The sequence below is a fragment of the Apodemus sylvaticus genome, chromosome 17, assembly GCF_947179515.1.
Source record: "Apodemus sylvaticus chromosome 17, mApoSyl1.1, whole genome shotgun sequence".
NCBI lineage: Eukaryota > Metazoa > Chordata > Mammalia > Rodentia > Muridae > Apodemus > Apodemus sylvaticus.
Window position 1 is genome coordinate 37,439,897 of NC_067488.1, and position 19,620 is coordinate 37,459,516.

The following is a 19,620-nucleotide window of genomic DNA, read 5'->3' on the forward strand; positions in this document are numbered from 1 at the left end:
CTGTCATTTATCATCTATAAAAAGAAAGAGAACTGCAAAGCAATTCAGCTGAGTTGGAATCCTGGAACTTGACGTTTCTGAGTGGGCTACAGTTTGGACCAAAGAGTCTTTTTTTTTAATTGCCCCAGGGCTGTTATTATGTCTTATTTTTCTGATAGTGCCAAGACAGGATAGACTTGTTTTGTTTGTTCCTCAGTGGGAATTTAGATTTCCTGAGCAGATTTTGGTTGCAGGGCACCACAGAGCCATTAACAGCAGCAGGTGGGGAAATAATAATAGTTTACACATCTCCAGTGGTATTCAGTTCTCTCTGCATTAGCACAAGCTTTATCACACAGGGCCTTGGCAGCAAGTCTGAGAGAGGCAGAACTGGCAGGGATGTCTCTATTTTAAAGATGACTGGGTCTCTTACTGAACCCCTAGCTCAGACAATGACTCTCTAGCATCTTGCTGGGAGGGCCAGAATGAATATGCCATGCTGTGTAGCTGCCACAGTTTGGGGCTTGAGAGCATATTCCAGTACTCCTCCCAAGTACTATGTAGTTGAAACGTAATCTTCAAGGCTTATTACTATGGGACATTAATTTAAAGTATGTTTCAGGAGGCTCTCTCCTCCTCCTGTCAACTGCTGCTATATTCAGTGTCCCTGGAAGCTGTGGATCCTGCTCTATACAATCTTCTCAGCTTCACTGATATATATTCCATTAAATTCAGGATTCCATCACAATCCTAGATATATAGACCCATGCCTTATGTTCCTTAAGTTTTGTTATTATTTTAGATGGGGGTGAGGCAGGGTTAACGGAGAGGTTTTAGCGCCTCAGCACTAAGAGAGAAAATTAAACACTTTGCCAAGATTAAATCATATTATGAGACTTCTGCCCTCAATTCTCCTAGAGGACAGTGCACTATTTTAGTGGTGACATCACCCTTATAACTTAGAACACTAATAATAGATGTTTTGCCTTGGAATTTTTTTCTATGTATTAGTTGTGTGCGGGACTTGTTCTTGTAAACTTGCCTCTAGCCTACTCTTGAAGACCCTGAGTAGGGGTGATTGATAACTAACATGTCATTTTCAAAGTCTTGAACAATCATCTTTAGTCCTGTATTCAGAGTATCTGTTTCTTGGATTCCATTGCCCCATAGTTCTCCTCAGCAAACTCTGCCTGCTAGATTTTGTTGCATCTTGTAAATTTCACCTTAAACATCACCTCCTAGTAATCAGACTATCCTTGCTCTTACCTCATGGATCTATCATTCTATAATAATAACTAAGGTTTAATACTCTTCAAGTATTGCAATTATGGCATATTGCTATTTTATTTTGCATATTTTTATTTACTTGAACATCCTGTCATATATTCAAATTTCCAGGGCATTTTTTCTCTTTTATTCTTTCTTTCTTTCTTTTTTTAACAGCGTCACACTATGTAGCTCAGGCAGTCTCAAACTTATTTCCCCCATGCTGGGATTTCAGGTGAGTGTTAACTCACCTACCAGAGGTGCAATTTTGTTGAATTGTTTAATTATATTCTTTTCAAATTATTCAAGGTAATGGTATAAGATACCTGACCTCTTCTTGTTCATATTCAGACATTAGTCACTCAAAAGAAAGTTTCTGCTAATTATACTCTTGTCAATATATATTCTATTGTATTGTGCTTTATCAGTTGTAAAAATTGAAACAGGAACTCTTTTATATGATGTCATCAGATCACGATGGGATTTCACAGTCCTTTGCAGGGATTTTTATGGAAATCATTGTCTATCTCCAAATCGGAACACACTCTAACTGTATTTTTAAAGAATCTTCCCAACAGCAGGAAACACTGCCAACCGCTTCTTCAGAGTTTCTGTTACTGTTTCCCTGGATTTCCTTCTACATCCTGGCTGCACTTTCAGTTTTCTTTGCCACTGTCTTCTCCCACACTTGAATGTTAGGATGCCCAGACCTCAACTTCAGTTTACTTCCTCTCCTTCCCTGAACTGCATTAACCAGTATCTTAACAACTACTGGAGTTTCAGGTATGATTTATCACAGATGCATTCTACCATTTGTCTTTCTAGAAACCACCTTTCCATGGGATTCTAGGCTCATCAATAAATGATCCACTTCATGGTTCTTTGTAGATGTCTAGTAGGAGCTCATTCTCTTCTTCTGTTGCCCAATTGATCCCCTCGGGCTGTGACAGTGATTAACAGAGTTACATTATGAATCACCTTGCACGATCAGAGCCTATGGTAGGTACCAAAGCTGTCCCCTTCCTAGTCTTCTCTATTCAGTGAGACCACAGCCTTCTCCAGGAGCTGTCAGTTCAGATTCTGGCTTTCTCCCCTTCTGCACTTATCTATGCAGCCCACTGGAAGGTCCTTCTAACCTCTATTCTAAGCATCTTCCAAGCTACATACTTTTGTCTGTTTCATTGACACACCTCAAGTCCAGTGCCTAGCTTCTAACAGAGTAGGAAGGTCACCTTCTATGCTTTCTCCCTGCTTCTGCTCTTATCTTCTTGAAATCAGTCCAGAAACAACAAGCAGTCTGATTAAATAAAAATTAAAGCGTGTCACTCCTCTTCTCAAACTCCTACAGTGATACATAACAGGCTTTCTCTTTGTCCAAACCTCAGGCTGCTCTGGACTTCCAGCTTGAGTACATCTTGACTTTACCCTGCTACTCTGACCTTGTGCTGACAACTCTAGTTTCATCCATTAAAAAAAAAAGTTTCTTTTTTAAAAAAAATTAAAAACCTTAATGTATTTAATGTACTTAAGTTGACATATTAATGATAACGTTAAGTATATTTTCCAAAATTGGTCTGAAGTTTAAAACGGAGTTGTTCAAGCTCAGTGACAATCAAGAAAAGGTTACAGCTGACCACTGGGAAACCAAATCAATAGCTTTAAACAGGTACCAAATCATCTGAACATGGAAGTTAGGAGTTTTCACATAATGCCTTAACTGTCGCTCATTTTATCACTTTTTGGTTAAATTACTAAAGGCATCTCCAAAACTTCCGATACAGAATTAACCAAAGTTAATCTGACATTTGTTCCATCTCTTCCCTTCAATCAGAGACAGACTATTACAGCTAAAACTTCAGCCTTGGGGTCCCTTGTATCCCTTTTAATTCCTCTATGTATGACTCTCAACTTTTGATATATGAAGGGTATTGCTTTTTCCATATATTGTTATTTAAATACTTGACCTTTTTATTAGTAAACATTTGTCTCAAGCTGCTGAGAAAGAATCCTCTTGCACTTAGATTCCAATCCTCAGAGAAATTTTCTGTTCACTGGCAGCCTGTCTTGGTGTTCTTTCTGTTGTAGTGAAAATAAACTCTAACAAAAGTAATTGTTGGAAGAAGTGGTTTATTTTAGCTCATGTAACCATGTTAAAGTATAAATTCATTACTTTTCCATTGCTGTGATAAAACACTCCAACCCAAAGCAACTTTAAAGAAGGAATGGTTTGTTTGGGCAATGATTCCTGGGGGATCAAGTCAATCATAGAAAATATAGCATGGAATGGGGACAAGAGCTGGGAGATGACTGATGACTTTTTTTTTTATCTGCACATAGGAAGCAGAAAGAGGGAACAGAAGCTTGGGCAAAGCTATATATCTTCAAAACCCCCTCCAATGACATATTTCCTCCAGCAAGCCTGTATCTCTTAAAGGTTCTATAAGCTCTCCAAACACCACCAACAACTAAGGACAAATGTTCAAAGACATGAGCTTGGTGACGTACTTTTCATTCAATCTACTACATCAATCATCACTAAGAAACTACTGCCAATCAGGAGCCTGGCATAGCTGACTATAATGCATCCATACAGAGTTAAGAAGCAGATTGTAGTAGTTAATGTATGCGTGCCTATACTCAGCTAAATTTCTCTGTTCTTATCCAGTTCAATATCCCCTGCTTAGGGAATGTTGTTACCCACATGAGCTGGTATTCCCAGCTCCATTAATATAATCAAGATACGCCCCCCAATATGATAAAGTGACCTAGACAGTCCCTTATGGAGACTCTCTTCCCAGGTGATTTGAGATTATCTCAAGTTGACAATTGAAACTAGCTACCACATTGCCTAATTCTTGGCTCTCTAGCTGTAGAAGTTTGCTGTAATTAGAGTAGATTTCAACTCCATCCTATATGATACACAGAAATACTGTTGTCTACATCTCTGAACCTGGTATCCTTTATTGTAGAAATTTAAATGCAATCTGTCTTGCTATTTTTAACTAGTGTCAGAATAATTTTTCCCCTTTACACTTCATATTGCACTTCTGATAAAACCTGAATTTATTAGCCCAAGTTACACTTACCTTGTTCTCCCTTTCTCCCATAAGCTCAACTACACGGTTCTTGCTTTTATTTATTTTTTTAAATTTTTTTTATTCGATATAATTTATTTACATTTCAAATGATTTCCCCTTTTCTAGCCCCCCCACACCCCGAAAGTCCCGTAAGCCCCCTTCTCTTCCCCTGTCCTCCCACCCACCCCTTCCCACTTCCCCGTTCTGGTATTGCCGAATACTGTTTCACTGAGTCTTTCCAGAACCAGGGGCCGCTCCTCCTTTCTTCTTGTACCTCATTTGATGTGTGGATTATGTTTTGGGTATTCAAGTTTTCTAGGTTAATAACCACTTATTAGTGAGTGCATACCATGAGTCACCTTTTGAGTCTGGGTTACCTCACTTAGTATGATGTTCTCTAGCTCCATCCATTTGCCTAAGAATTTCATGAATTCATTGTTTCTAATGGCTGAATAGTACTCCATTGTGTAGATATACCACATTTTTTGCAACCACTCTTCTGTTGAGGGATACCTGGGTTCTTTCCAGCATCTGGCAATTATAAATAGGGCTGCTATGAACATAGTAGAGCATGTATCCTTATTACATGGTGGGGAAGCCTCTGGATATATGCCCAGGAGTGGTATAGCAGAATCTTCTCGAAGTGAGGTGCCCAGTTTTCGGAGGAACCGCCAGACTGATTTCCAGAGTGGTTGTACCAATTTGCAACCCCACCAGCAGTGGAGGAGTGTTCCTCTTTCTCCATACCCTCTCCAACACCTGCTGTCTCCTGAATTTTTAATCTTAGCCATTCTGACTGGTATAAGATGAAATCTTAGGATTGTTTTGATTTGCATTTCCCTAATGACTAATAAGTTGAACATTTTTTAAGATGCTTCTCCGCCATCCGAAGTTCTTCAGGTGAGAATTCTTTAACTCTATACCCCATTTTTTAATAGGGTTGTTCAGTTTTCTGGAGTCTAACTTCTTGAGTTCTTTATATGTATTGGATATTAGCCCTCTATCTGATGTAGGATTGGTGAAGATCTTTTCCCAATTTGTTGGTTGCCGATCTGTCCTCTTGATGGTGTCCTTTGCCTTACAGAAACTCTGTAACCTTATGAGGTCCCATTTGTCAATTCTTGCTCTTAGAGCATATGCTATTGGTGTTCTGTTCAGAAACTTTCTCCCTGTACCGATGTCCTCCTCAAGGGTCTTCCCCAGTTTCTTTTCTATTAGCTTCAGAGTGTCTGGCTTTATGTGGAGGTCCTTGATCCATTTGGATTTGAGCTTAGTACAAGGAGACAAGGATGGATCAATTCGCATTCTTCTGCATGCTGACCTCCAGTTGAACCAGCACCATTTGTTGAAAAGGCTATCTTTTTTTCCATTGGATGTTTTCAGTCTCTTTGTCGAGGATCAAGTGGCCATAGGTGTGTGGGTTTATTTCTGGATCTTCAATCCTGTTCCATTGATCCTCCTGCCTGTCACTGTACCAATACCATGCAGTTTTTAACACTATTGCTCTGTAGTATTGCTTGAGGTCAGGGATACTGATTCCCCCAGATTTTCTTTTCTTGCTGAGAATAGTTTTAGCTATTCTGGGTTTTTTGTTGTTCCAGATGAATTTGATAATTGCTCTTTCTAACTCTGTGAAGAATTGAGTTGGGATTTTGATGGGTATTGCATTGAATCTGTATATTGCTTTTGGCAAAATGGCCATTTTAACTATATTGATTCTACCGATCCATGAGCATGGGAGGTTTTCCCATTCTTTGAGGTCTTCTTCCATTTCCTTCTTCAGAGTCTTGAAGTTCTTGTCGTACAGATCTTTCACATGTTTGGTAAGAGTCACCCCAAGATACTTTATACTGTTTGTGGCTATTGTGAAGGGGGTCATTTCCCTAATTTCTTTCTCAGCCTGCTTATCCTTTGAGTATAGGAAGGCCACTGATTTGCTTGAGTTGATTTTATAACCTGCCACTTTGCTGAAGTTGTTTATCAGCTGTAGGAGCTCTCTAGTGGAGTTTTTTGGGTCACTTAGGTAGACTATCATGTCATCTGCAAATAATGATAGTTTGAATTCTTCCTTTCCAATTTGTATCCCTTTGAGCTCCTTATGTTGTCGAATTGCCCGAGCTAGTACCTCAAGTACAATATTGAAAAGATAAGGAGAAAGGGGGCAGCCTTGTCTGGTCCCTGATTTCAGTGGGATTGCTTCAAGTTTCTCTCCATTTAGTTTGATGCTGGCTACCGGTTTGCTGTATATTGCTTTTACTATGTTTAGGTATGGGCCTTGAATTCCTGTTCTCTCCAAGACTTTAAGCATGAAAGAATGCTGAATTTTGTCAAATGCTTTTTCAGCATCCAATGAAATGACCATGTGGTTTTGTTCTTTGAGTTTGTTTATGTAGTGGATTGCATTGATGGATTTCCGTATATTGAACCAACCCTGCATTCCTGGGATAAAGCCTACTTGATCATGGTGGATGATCGTTTTGATGTGTTCTTGGATTCGGTTGGCAAGAATTTTATTGAGTATTTTTGCATCGATGTTCATAAGGGAAATTGGTCTGAAGTTCTCTTTCTTTGTTGGATCTTTGTGTGGCTTTGGTATCAGCGTAATTGTGGCTTCGTAGAAGGAATTGGGTAGTGTTCCTTCTGTTTCTATTTTGTGGAATAGTTTGAAGAGTATTGGTGTTAACTCTTCTTTGAAGGTCTGGTAGAATTCTGCACTGAAACCATCTGGTCCTGTGCTTTTTGTTCCAGGGCTTTCAGGTGTGTCATTAAGCTGGTAATGTATGCTCTCTCCATTTTCTTTTTGGAGGCACTCAGGGATATGAGTTTTCCTCTTAGCACTGCTTTCATTGTGTCCCATAGATTTGGGTATGTTGTGTTTTCATTTTCATTGTGTTCTAAAAAGTCTTTAATTTCTTTCTTTATTTCTTCCTTGACCAAGGTATCATTGAGTAGAATATTGTTCAGTTTCCACGTGTATGTGTGTTTTCTGTTGTTTCTGTTGCTATTGAAGACCACTTTTACTCCATAGTGATCAGATAGGAGGCATGGGATTAGTTCGATCTTCTTATATTTGTTGAGGTCTGTCTTGTGACCAATTATATGGTCGATTTTGGAGAAGGTACCATGAGGTGCTGAGAAAAGGTATATTCTTTTGTTTTAGGATAGAATGTTCTATATATATCTGTTAAATCTAATTGGTCCGAAGCTTCAATTAGTTTCATTGTGTCCCTGTTAAGTTTCTGTTTTCCTGATCGGTCCATTGAGGAAAGTGCAGTGTTGAAGTCACCCACAATTATTGTGTTAGGTGCAATGTGTGCTTTGAGTTTTAATAAAGTTTCTTTTATGAAAGAGGGTGCCCTTGCATTTGGGGCGTAGATGTTCAGGATTGAGAGTTCTTCTTGTTGTATTTTTCCTTTGACCAGCAAGAAGTGTCCCTCAGAGTCTCTTTTGATGACTTTGGGTTGAAAGTCAATTTTATCAGATATTAAAATGGCTACTCCAGCTTGTTTCCTGAGACCATTTGCTTGTAAAATTGTCTTCCAGCCTTTTACTCTAAGGTAGTGTTTGTCTTTGACCCTGAGGTGTGTTTCCTGTATGCAGCAAAATGTAGGGTCCTGTTTACGTATCCAGTCAGTTAGTCTGTGTCTTTTTATTGGGGCATTAAGTCCATTGATGTTAAGAGATGTTAAGGAATAGTGATTGTTACTTCCTATCATTTTTGACGTTATTTTTTAAATTTGATTGCTTAACTTCTTTTGGGTTTGATGAAAGGTTACTATCTTGCTTTTTCCAGGGTGAAGTTTCCCTCCTTGTATTGGTGTTGTCCTCCTATTATCCTTTGTAGGGCTGGGTTTGTGGATAGATATTGGGTAAACTTGGTTTTGTCATGAACTATCTTAGTTTCTCCATATATGGTGATTGAGAGTTTTGCTGGATATAGTAGTTTTGGTTGGCATTTGTGTTCTCTTAGAGTCTGCATGAGATCTGCCCAGGTCCTTCTAGCCTTCATAGTCTCAGGTGAAATGTCTGCTGTGATTCTGATAGGTCTTCCTTTATATGTTACTTGGCCTTTTTCTCTTACTGCCTTTAATATTTTTTCTTTGTTTAGAACATTTGTTGTTTTGATTATTATGTGACGGGAAGTATTTCTGTTCTGGTCCAGTCTGTTTGGAGTTCTGTAGGCTTCTTGTATATTCATGGGCATCTCTCTTTAGGTTAGGGAAGTTTTCTTCCATAATTTTATTGAAGATATTTGCTGGCCCTTTAAGTTGTAAATCTTCACTCTCATCTATTCCTATAATCCTTAGGTTTGGTCTTCTCATTGTGTCCTGGATTTGCAGGATATTTTGGGTTACAAGCTTTTTGCATTTTGCATTTTCTTTAACTGTTGAGTCCATGGTTTCTATGGAATCTTCAGCATCTGAGATTCTTTCTTCTATCTCTTGTATTCTGTTGTTGATATTTGCATCTCTGTCCCCTGATTTCTTCCCAAGGCTTTCTATCTCCAAAGTTGTCTCCCTTTGTGTTTCCTTTGTTGTTTCTACTTCTGATCTTAGGTCCTGGATGGTTTTGCTTAGCTCCTTCACTTGCTTGTTTGTGCTTTCCTGCAATTCTTTAAGAGATTTTTGTGTTTTCTCTTTCATGACCTCAGCCTGTTGACCGAAGTTCTCCTGTATTTCTTTAAATGTTTTTTTGCGTTTCCTCATTGTTGCCTTTGTATTCTCCTGGATTTCTTTCAATGATTTTTGTGTTTCCCTTGCAAGGGCTTCTAACTTTTGATCCATTTTCTCCTGAATTTCTTTAAGGATGTCCTTCATGTGTTCCTGTACCAGCATCATGACCAGTGATTTTAAATCCAAATCTGTTTTACTGGTGTGATGGGGTATCCAGGACATGCTGGTAGAGGATAATTGGGTTCAGATGTTGCCATATTGCCTTGATTTCTGTTAGTGACGTTCCTGTGTTTGCCTTTTGCTATTTAGTTCTCACTGGTGTTACTTGGTCTTGTCAGTGCTGGACTCACCAGTGCAAGCTGCCCCTTCCCAGTTGGCCACTGGTGCACAGCTTACCCCCTGCACTGCCTGTAGAAAGGGTGCTGCTGCCCAGGCTGTTCAGATCCAGAAGCAGGCACCCGAAGGCTCACGCTGGGGCCCGCTGGATTCACTGGAGCACACCGACGTCTCCCAGCTGGCCGCCCGGAAGCCCAGCCTGCCTCTTGCAGGACCTGGAGATGTGGTGCGGCCGCCCAGGCTGATCTGGATCCGGAAGCGGAGAGAGTTGAGCTGAGGGCTTCCGCCTGAGGCCTTGCCCCAGATTGTGTCTGTGGACCAGATGGAGCCTGTGTGAACCCCCAGGGAGTGCCGACGCTGTATGCTGCTGGCACCTCCCCTGTGTTCCACTCATTCCGCTGGGCAGCCGATCCCCCAACTGGGCTGGCGCACACATGGTTAGCCTGGCCGCCCAGGCCCTGAGTCCAGGCAAAAGCCTGGGGGGCCAAGGTCCGAGCAAAGTTCCCCTAGGGCTATGACTGTTAATTGGGTCCGCCAGGTGACCAGGATGGCGGGCGTGCGCGCCCGAGCTCCCCGAAAGTGCCAGGATAGTCTGCTGTGCTAACAACTTCCTGGGCGGGTTGACTCAACATATGGACCACCAAGCGGCCCAGTTCTTGGGGTCAGTCCTGTACCTTTTGGGGCCTAGACCCCTGCTTTGTTACCCTCAGGCTATGCCTGTTATGGCTCTGCTTGCCAGAGCTCTATGTCGTCCTGCAGGCAAAATGGCGGCACGCGCACAGGCCAGGGCACAAAAACCTCCTGGCTGGGTTGGCACCCCGATGGCCCCCCGAACAGCCCAGGTCCTGGGTGCAGGCCAACGCCCGTCAGGCTCAGACCCCCGCGGTGTTGGCCTCGGATAATGTTTGTGTACCTCAGTCTGTCTGATGTCTCTGGAGTCTGAAACCAAGATGGAGGTGAGCCTCTCCTGACTGGCGGGAGGCCGAGTTCTAAAGTGGCTTCCGTGCAGCGAAAGGTGCCGCAAAACCGCAGCTGCTTGCTGCCCGGCTGGTCAGCGAAGGTCAGTGGTCGTGGGCGCAGGGCCTAACTGGACCCTGTGTCGCCTTGGTTCCACTGCTGATGGCCCTTCAGCTGGACCAGCCACTGCTGTACTGCCGCCGCCACTGCCGCCGTCGCTGCCGCCGCCGCCGCCCCTAAATCCCAGGACAAAATTTTAAGTGAAGGTTTTATGAGTGAGTTGATATCCCCCTCTCTCAAACTGAAAGTCCTGCCTGGCTACAGGAGGTGGCCAGTTCAGGCTCCATATCCCTGCTGGTGGGAGTCTCAGATAGGGTCACCCTCACAGGCTCCTGGGAGACTCCCCATCCCAAGTCTGCAGCTAGTCCCAGAGATGCCCCATACCTATTTCCATTTTCTCCCCATGCCTTGTCCTCTCTCACCTCTTGCCATACCTGATCCCTATCCCCATTCCCCTCCTCACACCTTCTCCACACGATTCCTTCTTTCCATCCACCTCCAATGTCTATTTTATTTCCCCTTCTGAGTGAGACTCATGCATCTTCTCTTGGCTCTTCCCTGTGACTTAGTTTCTTTACATCTGTAGATTATAACATTATTATCCTTAGGGCTAATGTCCATTTATAAATGGATTGATACCACATTTGCCTTTCTGTGTTTGGATTACCTGCAAATTTCATGATTTCCTTGTTTTAATAACTGAGTAGTATTCCATTATAAAAATGCATCACATTTTATATATCCATTCTTCAGTTAAGAGACAACTGGTTTGTTTCTAGTTTCTGGCTATTATGAATAAAGCTGCTATGAACATAGTGGAGCAAATGTCTTTGTGGTATAGTGTGGCATCTTTAGGGTCTGGACCTTGGCATAGAACTATTGTAAATTTTCTGAGAAACCACCAGATTGACCAGTAATGTTCTCCATTCTTGCTAGGATGTGCTGACACTTGTGCTTTTGATCCTAGTCATTCTGATGGGTGTAAGGTGTAATCCCAGAGTTGTTTGCATTTGCATTTGCATTTCCCTAATGAATAAAGACAGTGAGCATTTCCTTTATTGTCTCTCAGCCATTAAAGGTTCCTCTGTTGAGAAATCTCTGTTTAGCTCTTTGCCTTGTGTTTTAATTGGGTTATTTGTCTTGTTGGTGTCTAATTTCTTGTGTTCTTTATATATTTTGATATTACTCCTCTGCCAGAAGTAAGGTTTTCCCATTTTGTAGCCTGTTATTTTTGTCCTATTGATAGTGTCCTTAGCCTTGCAGAAGCTTCTCAGATTCATGAGGTCCTACTTATTAATTGTTAATCTTAGTGCCTAAGCTACTGATGTTCTGTTCAGGAATTTGACCTCTGTGCCAATGGAGTCAAGGCTGTTCCCCACTTTCTCTTCTGTTAAATTTAGTGTGTTAACTTTTATGTTGATTCTTTGATTCATTTGGATTTGAGTTTTGTACAGGGTGATGAATGTGGATCTATTTGCATTCTTCTATATGCCGACATACAGTTAGACTAGTATCATTTGTTGAAGATGCTCTCTCCATTTTCCATTGTATGGTTTTGCCTTCTTTGTCAAAAATTGTGTCCATCGGTGTACGGGCTTATTTCTATGTCTTTGATTCAATTCCAGGGATTAACCTGTCTGTTAAGTGAAGTGTTCTATAGGTATCTCTTAGGTCCAGTTGACTTATAACCTCTGTTCATTTCATTATTTTTATATTTTATTTCTGTCTAGATGACTTGTCCATTGGTGAGATTGGTGAGAGTTGGGTGTTGAAGTCTCCCACTGTTAATGTGTGGGGTTTGATGTATGATTTTAGCTTCAGTAATGTTTCTTTTATGAATGTGGGTGCCCTTGCATTTGGGGCATAGATGTTCAGAATGGAGATGTCATCTTAGTGAAAATTTCCTTTGATGACTATGAAGTGTCCTTCTCTAAATCTTTTGATTAATTTTGGTTGAAAGTCTATTTTATTAAATACTAGCTTTCTTCTTGGGTCTCTTTTCGTGGAAAACCTTTTTCCAGCCCTTTACTGTGAAGTGATGTCCATCTTTATTGCTGAGGTATTTTGGGGTGACTCTTACCAAACCTGTGAAAGATCTGTATGACAAGAACTTCAAGACTCTGAAGAAGGAAATGGAAGAAGACCTCAAAGAATGGGAAAACCTCCCATGCTCATGGATCGGTAGAATCAATATAGTTAAAATGGCCATTTTGCCAAAAGCAATATACAGATTCAATGCAATACCCATCAAAATCCCAACTCAATTCTTCACAGAGTTAGAAAGAGCAATTATCAAATTCATCTGGAACAACAAAAAACCCAGGATAGCTAAAACTATTCTCAGCAACAAAAGAAAATCTGGGGGAATCAGTATCCCTGACCTCAAGCAATACTACAGAGCAATAGTGTTAAAAACTGCATGGTATTGGTACAGTGACAGGCAGGAGGATCAATGGAACAGGATTGAAGATCCAGAAATGAACCCACACACCTATGGCCACTTGATCCTCGACAAAGAGGCTGAAAACATCCAATGGAAAAAAGATAGCCTTTTCAACAAATGGTGCTGGTTCAACTGGAGGGCAGCATGCAGAAGAATGTGAATTGATCCATCCTTGTCTCCTTGTACTAAGCTCAAATCCAAATGGATCAAGGACCTCCACATAAAGCCAGACACTCTGAAGCTAATAGAAAAGAAACTGGGGAAGACCCTTGAGGACATCGGTACAGGGAGAAAGTTTCTGAACAGAACACCAATAGCGTATGCTCTAAGAGCAAGAATTGACAAATGGGACCTCATAAAATTACAAAGTTTCTGTAAGGCAAAGGACACCATCAAGAGGACAAATCGGCAACCAACAAATTGGGAAAAGATCTTCACCAATCCTACATCAGATAGAGGGCTAATATCCAATATATATAAAGAACTCAAGAAGTTAGACTCCAGAAAACCGAACAACCCTATTAAAAAATGGGGTACAGAGTTAAACAAAGAATTCTCACCTGAAGAACTTCGGATGGGCGGAGAAGCATCTTAAAAAATGCTCAACTTCATTAGTCATTAGGGAAATGCAAATCAAAACAACCCTGAGATTTCATCTTATACCAGTCAGAATGGCTAAGATTAAAAATTCAGGAGACAGCAGGTGTTGGAGAGGGTGTGGAGAAAGAGGAACACTCCTCCACTGCTGGTGGGGCTGCAAATTGGTACAACCACTCTGGAAATCAGTCTGGCGGTTCCTCCGAAAACTGGGCACCTCACTTCCAGAAGATCCTGCTATACCACTTCTGGGCATATACCCAGAGGATTCCCCACCATGTAATAAGGATACATGCTCTACTATGTTCATAGCAGCCCTATTTATAATTGCCAGATGCTGGAAAGAACCCAGGTACCCCTCAACAGAAGAGTGGATACAAAAAATGTGGTATATCTACACAATGGAGTACTATTCAGCCATTAGAAACAATGAATTCATGAAATTCTTAGGCAAATGGATGGAGCTAGAGAACATCATACTAAGTGAGGTAACCCAGACTCAAAAGGTGAATCATGGTATGCACTCACTAATAAGTGGTTATTAACCTAGAAAACTGGAATACCCAAAACTTAAACCACACATCAAATGAGGTACAAGGAGAAAGGAGGACTGGCCCCTGGTTCTGGAGAGACTCAGTGAAACAGTATTCGGCAAAACCAGAATAGGGAAGTGGGAAGGGGTGGGTGGGAGGACAGGGAAAGAGAAGGGGACTTAAGGGACTTTCGGGGAGTGGGGGGGCTAGAAAAGGGGAAATCATTTGAAATGTAAATAAATTATATCGAATAAAAAAAAGAAACACACACAGACACACACAATATACTCTCTCATACACACAAATCATATAAACACAAACTCAGAAACCATAATATACATATATATCATTATAGTATACATGTGAAAGACAAAACAATACCTAAATAAAGCAATATAAGACTAAAAAAAAAAAAAAAAAAAGAAAGAAACAGAAAGAAGGATCCTGTTTTCACATCCATTCTGTTAGCCTGTGTCTTTTTATTGGGAAACTAATTCCTTTGATGTTAAGAGATATTAATGACCAATGATGATTGTTTTTTCCTCTTATTTTAATGTTGGTGGTGGAAGTGTGTGTGTGTGTGTGTGTTTGTGTGTGTGTGTGCGCATGCTTCCCTTCTTTTTGTTTGCTGGTGTTGTCTTATTTCCCGTGTTTTCTTTGGTGTACTTAGCTTCTGTGGGTAGGAGTTTTTCTTCTAGTATTTTCTGTAGGGATGGATTTATGGATCAATATTGTTTCAATGTGGTTACTAGCTAGTGGTGATGTTTTGGGACTTTGTGGAACCTTTAAACGGCAAGACTTAGGTGGAAAAATTAGGGCAATGGGGAGAGGGTTTTACAGATAATATCTACCTGTGGTCATGCTCAAACTGTTTTTCTAAGTCTTAGAAAGGTGCACAAGCAGCTTCAAGTTACTGCTGCCACAGCCTAAATCTGTCACAAACTCCTCCATGTCTCCCTACCAGTGCACTGTGGGCAAAAATAAATAGTTTTCCTCAAGTTGATTTGTAGGGTATCACAGCAAGATTATAATAAATGCAGTGATGTCCTTCATTACCATGATGCTGTGAGAGGTTTCCCCTGGGGTATGTCAATTCCCTTCCTAGCTGAGTATAACTCCTGATGCATGTACAGTGTTGCCCCTACCAGTCAGCATAAGGAAGAGGTGGAGGGGACACCAGCAGAACTGGGGAATAGTCAGAGCTATACTTTAGGGAAGTTCTTCTGGATGCTTTGTTGTTTTGGAGGAGGACTGTAGGTCGATTCTGCATTTCTCTGGAGGGCCCTTCACTAAGCCTGTCTGGAGCTATTGTGAGCTGACTCAACCCTCACCTCATGAGCCTCTGAGACTGAGTTTTCAAGGGCAAAAGGCAGCTCTTCTGTTTCAAAGTTTATTTTTTTTTCCCCAATAGATCAGGAAAGATCACTGCCTGGGGTGTCTATGTAGTATGTTGTCAGCTGTTAGACATCTTCCCACATTGCCTCCCTCCCACCCCATCTCTGATAGCTAACCTTGGACCTTTAATTCAGCTCAGGAACTTCATAGTGACATGTCCTTCAATAGCTTATCTAAACACCATGCTGGGGAATAATCAGAGGACACACCTTATCTTGGGCAACACTGGGAGCCTATTTCTTGTAAAGCAAGGAAACCTTGGGCTCTGCTACTCTGTGGCCTCACCCCAGCAAAGGGAATACTTGCAAATGGGGAAACATGCAGAGTAGATGTCATGACCCCACAGCCTTGTTACTGGGGACCCTGTGCATATTTCCCCCTATACCTCAATATCATAGCATCATAGTGAGCTGTCTTACATGGCTAGGACCTGAGCTGAGCTATACAGTAAGGAAGGTAGTGAGAAAGGGTGTCGTCTTTGCCTGACCCCATGCACAGTTCAGATTCACACATATTAGCACAACAGAACATTTTCATTGGGTGTTAAGAGTAGAATGGATGTTCGAATCAAGACTGTGACTGTTGTCTCTGAACTTTACCTGGAGGGAAGGAACAGCTATCAATGCACACTTGGATTTCTGAAGAAGTGGTGCATATAGAAGGTACAAGATACTGATCCCTGCCTAATAATTGGAATGTGAGGTTGAATGCTTTTTTATTATTTGGTAATTTTATACCTGTATATACTGCATTTAAATCATATCCATACTCAATTCTTCCTGGACTCCTACCATCCACCCTCTCCCCACTTCATGTCCTCTCTCTCTCTTTTTTTCTATAACCTGCCGTGTTCAGTTATTGCTGTTGATATATACTTGGGAGTAGGGCCATCCACTGGAGCATGCACAATCTCAGAGGTTAGACCCCTGAAGAAAGCTGACACTTCCTTGGAAGCCATGAACTTCAAATAGCTCCTCAGCTGAGGTTAGGATCTCAGGCACTTTCCCCTACTCCACATCTCACAGCTGCTGTGAGTTCATGAATACAGTGGTTAGCCTGGACCTCTGCATTTACAACAACTTTTTTTTTTTTTTTTTTTTTTTTTTTTTTTTTTTTTTTTACAATTCCTCTTTGGCTGAGGATGATTATGATATAGGTTTTCGGCTTAGGACTGAGCATTCCATAGTTATGTGTTCTCTGTACCTGACCAGTTGAGAGTCTCTGTATTATAAACTGCCCACTGTAGAAAGAAGCTGCTCTGATGAAAATTGAGAGCTATTATTATAAAGATGTCTTGGTTAATCTTCTGTTGCTATGACAAAACATCACACCCACAGCAACTTCCAAACACAAAAGATTTAATTGAGCTTAGAGTTTCAGAGGGTCAGCGTCTGTGACATCTGAGCAAAGGCATGGCAGATGGAACAGTGGAGAATATACAAGCAAGCAGGAGGCAGGCAAAGAGACACCTAGTGACACACCTCCAACAAGACTATACCCCATAATTCTTAGCAAATATGAACGAAATGGGTACCAAGAATTCAAGCATTTGCACCTATGGGGGCCATTCTCATCTAAACTATCATAAAAGGTTAAGTATTTACAGGGCAGTGGGACACTGTCAACTTAAAAATATATAGCATTAGGTTCTCCCCTAAGGCCTATGACTTCTCCAACCACGCCTGGCTCCTTGATTGGGTTTCCAGTATCAGGAGTAAGCTTTCCTTTGTAGAACAGGCCTTAAACCAATTTAGAAAGCTTTGGTTTCCTCCTTAATCTTTATGCCATTATTGCACCAATGAGCATATCTTGCTAGTCTAGTTGTCTGATCCCTATTACATAGCTCACAGGGTTCACAGCTGGGCAAGCCTCTTGATGACTTTTCTCCCCAGCAATAGCAACTTCCTGGTCTATAAAAGCTAGGCAATAAGGAGGAAGCTTTTAAATCAGTACCAGCTTAATTTCCCCTTGTACTGGAACCAAAGTGCAACTCGTTCAGCAGTATGGCTTTACCATCAAGTTGGGAGGGCAACCAAGAATAATGGTAATAATAGCCTATTATAGTTATATGGCGGGCCCCCAGGACCACCTCTTACACCAGGACACATCACCCATTTGGCACTGGGCTTTATATTTGATAACCTCTGGAGTCTGAGAGGATCATTAACTCCTATATAAAGTTGAGTGATTTTCAAAAAATTCCCTTTAAATGAACTTTGTTTGGTCCATGGAACCAAGTTAACTTGTTTTCAAGTTTCAATGTTGAGTTTATTAAGTTCATTCTCAAGTTTTAAAGATTACATATATTATTTAATTGTTTTTAATGTTAGCATATTCTTTTCACCTCATGAACTGCTTTGGTGTGTGTATGTGTGTGTGTGTGTGTGTGTGTATGTGTGTGTGTGTGTGTGTGTGTGTGTATGTGTGTGTGTATGTGTGTGTGTATATGTGTGTGTGTGTGTGTGTGTGTGTGTGTGCTTTGTGCAGATTGTAACAGCTGCCATGTGTTCATAATTGCTATTACTATGTCACAATTAGAATACAGGACATTACAATACACTTTCCCATATTCAGATTCTCACATATCTGCCACAATGTTCCTTGAGCCACAGAATGAGTTATGTGGAAGTCCTTTTCAGGACTGAGTCCTTGACAGCCCTTATTTTTAATATTTTGACAGGTTGAGTCTTTGATCTGCCACTGTTACAAGTCAAATTTTTGCATGTAACTTACAAGTCTCACCCTTCCTTAATTCTTGTATGATAAAAATTAAAAATGTTTAATAAGAAGATCCTGATTAATATTTAACTCTAGTTATAAATTTAGGGATTTTTGAACTGACTTTATAATTTGAATTATTCTATTTTGAGTGCTTTGATTAACAAACCAAATTTCTGGGTACTGAAGTCTTATAAATCTAATATATTATGCTAAACTCATAAACACCAGGTGATTCTTATAATATTGTAAATGTTCAAGTGTGCTGTATATAAATCTAATAAAAATTCAGCTTAAAAGAAGATAAAATCAATCCTAAATTATTCATCTTAATTGTAATCACAAAGTTGGACTGTTACCCCAATAAACCAATCTCTTTACAGATAATTTACCTTATAATAATAAATGAAAACTGTCTAATAATTTTGGTGAAATATACAAAAATTATATGTATAAAAACTAAAATACTAACCATTGCTAATTTGGGATGGTAGGGTAGGCTTCATTTTCATTTTCATACTCAAATCTTCCTTCATTTTCTATGCATATGTCATTCCTTAGTTAAGAAATAACCTAAGTTTTAAAAGTATTTTATGCATACCTGTTCAGACCTCAGGTCTGTGCTTGGGCTGATGGAGTGGGGCCCATATGCTTGGGTCTCTGACCTCTTCCTGGGCCATCTGGAGCCTAGATCTGCACACTTAGTGTGGCAGGTAGGTTGTCTCTTGGGGCAAAGACTTTATGAGTTAGTATGTAGACACTTGTTATGACAGACTCTGAGGTTTTTACATTTTTGTTATTATTTTTAACACAGAGGGGGACATTTATGTTAGAACCACATCTAACAATCTGTGCCTTCCAGGTCATCATTGCAAATTCAAGTTCAGATGGAGGAAAGGTTGATTAAGAGGCTGTCGTCTTGTGGCTCAGTATGCAAGTTCATTATGGCTATATAGCAGATTGCTTGCCTGGTTGCATTACCATTGTTATGCTATGAAAAGAACCAAACAAATACAACTTAAGGCCTCACATTTTGTGAGCACAAAGCCCATCATGGTGGAAAGGATGGGGTAAGAGGGACTCTGCTGTGGCTATAGAGGTGTGAGGGGAGGTGACTCGTCACATTGCATCTGCACTCAGGAAGCAGAGAGGGGTGCATGCTGGTACTCAGCTCACTTTTCTTTTCCATCCAGTCTGAGACCCCAGTCTGGGATGCTGTTCACATTCAAGTTAGGTCTTCCTGTCTCAGTTAAACCTTTCTAGAGATACCCTCACAGGCACACCCAGGGATATCTGAGTTATACTACCATTGGAGTCCAAAGCCAGTCAAGTTGACAATCATAGTTTACCATCATACTGGCTGGCTGGCTAAAAGGTAAATGAATAAGTGCATGAGAAAATAATGGATTAGTGACTGGTCCTGAGCTTACAAATAATGAAGAAAATGGAAGACGAATACTATGTCATGACTGACAGATTTGACAGACACAGATCCAGCCTGAATAGATGAAGGAATGACTGAATCAGTTGACTACTTGAGACAGAATGTGTGTGAATAATTAATTGATTTACTGAATAAATGATGC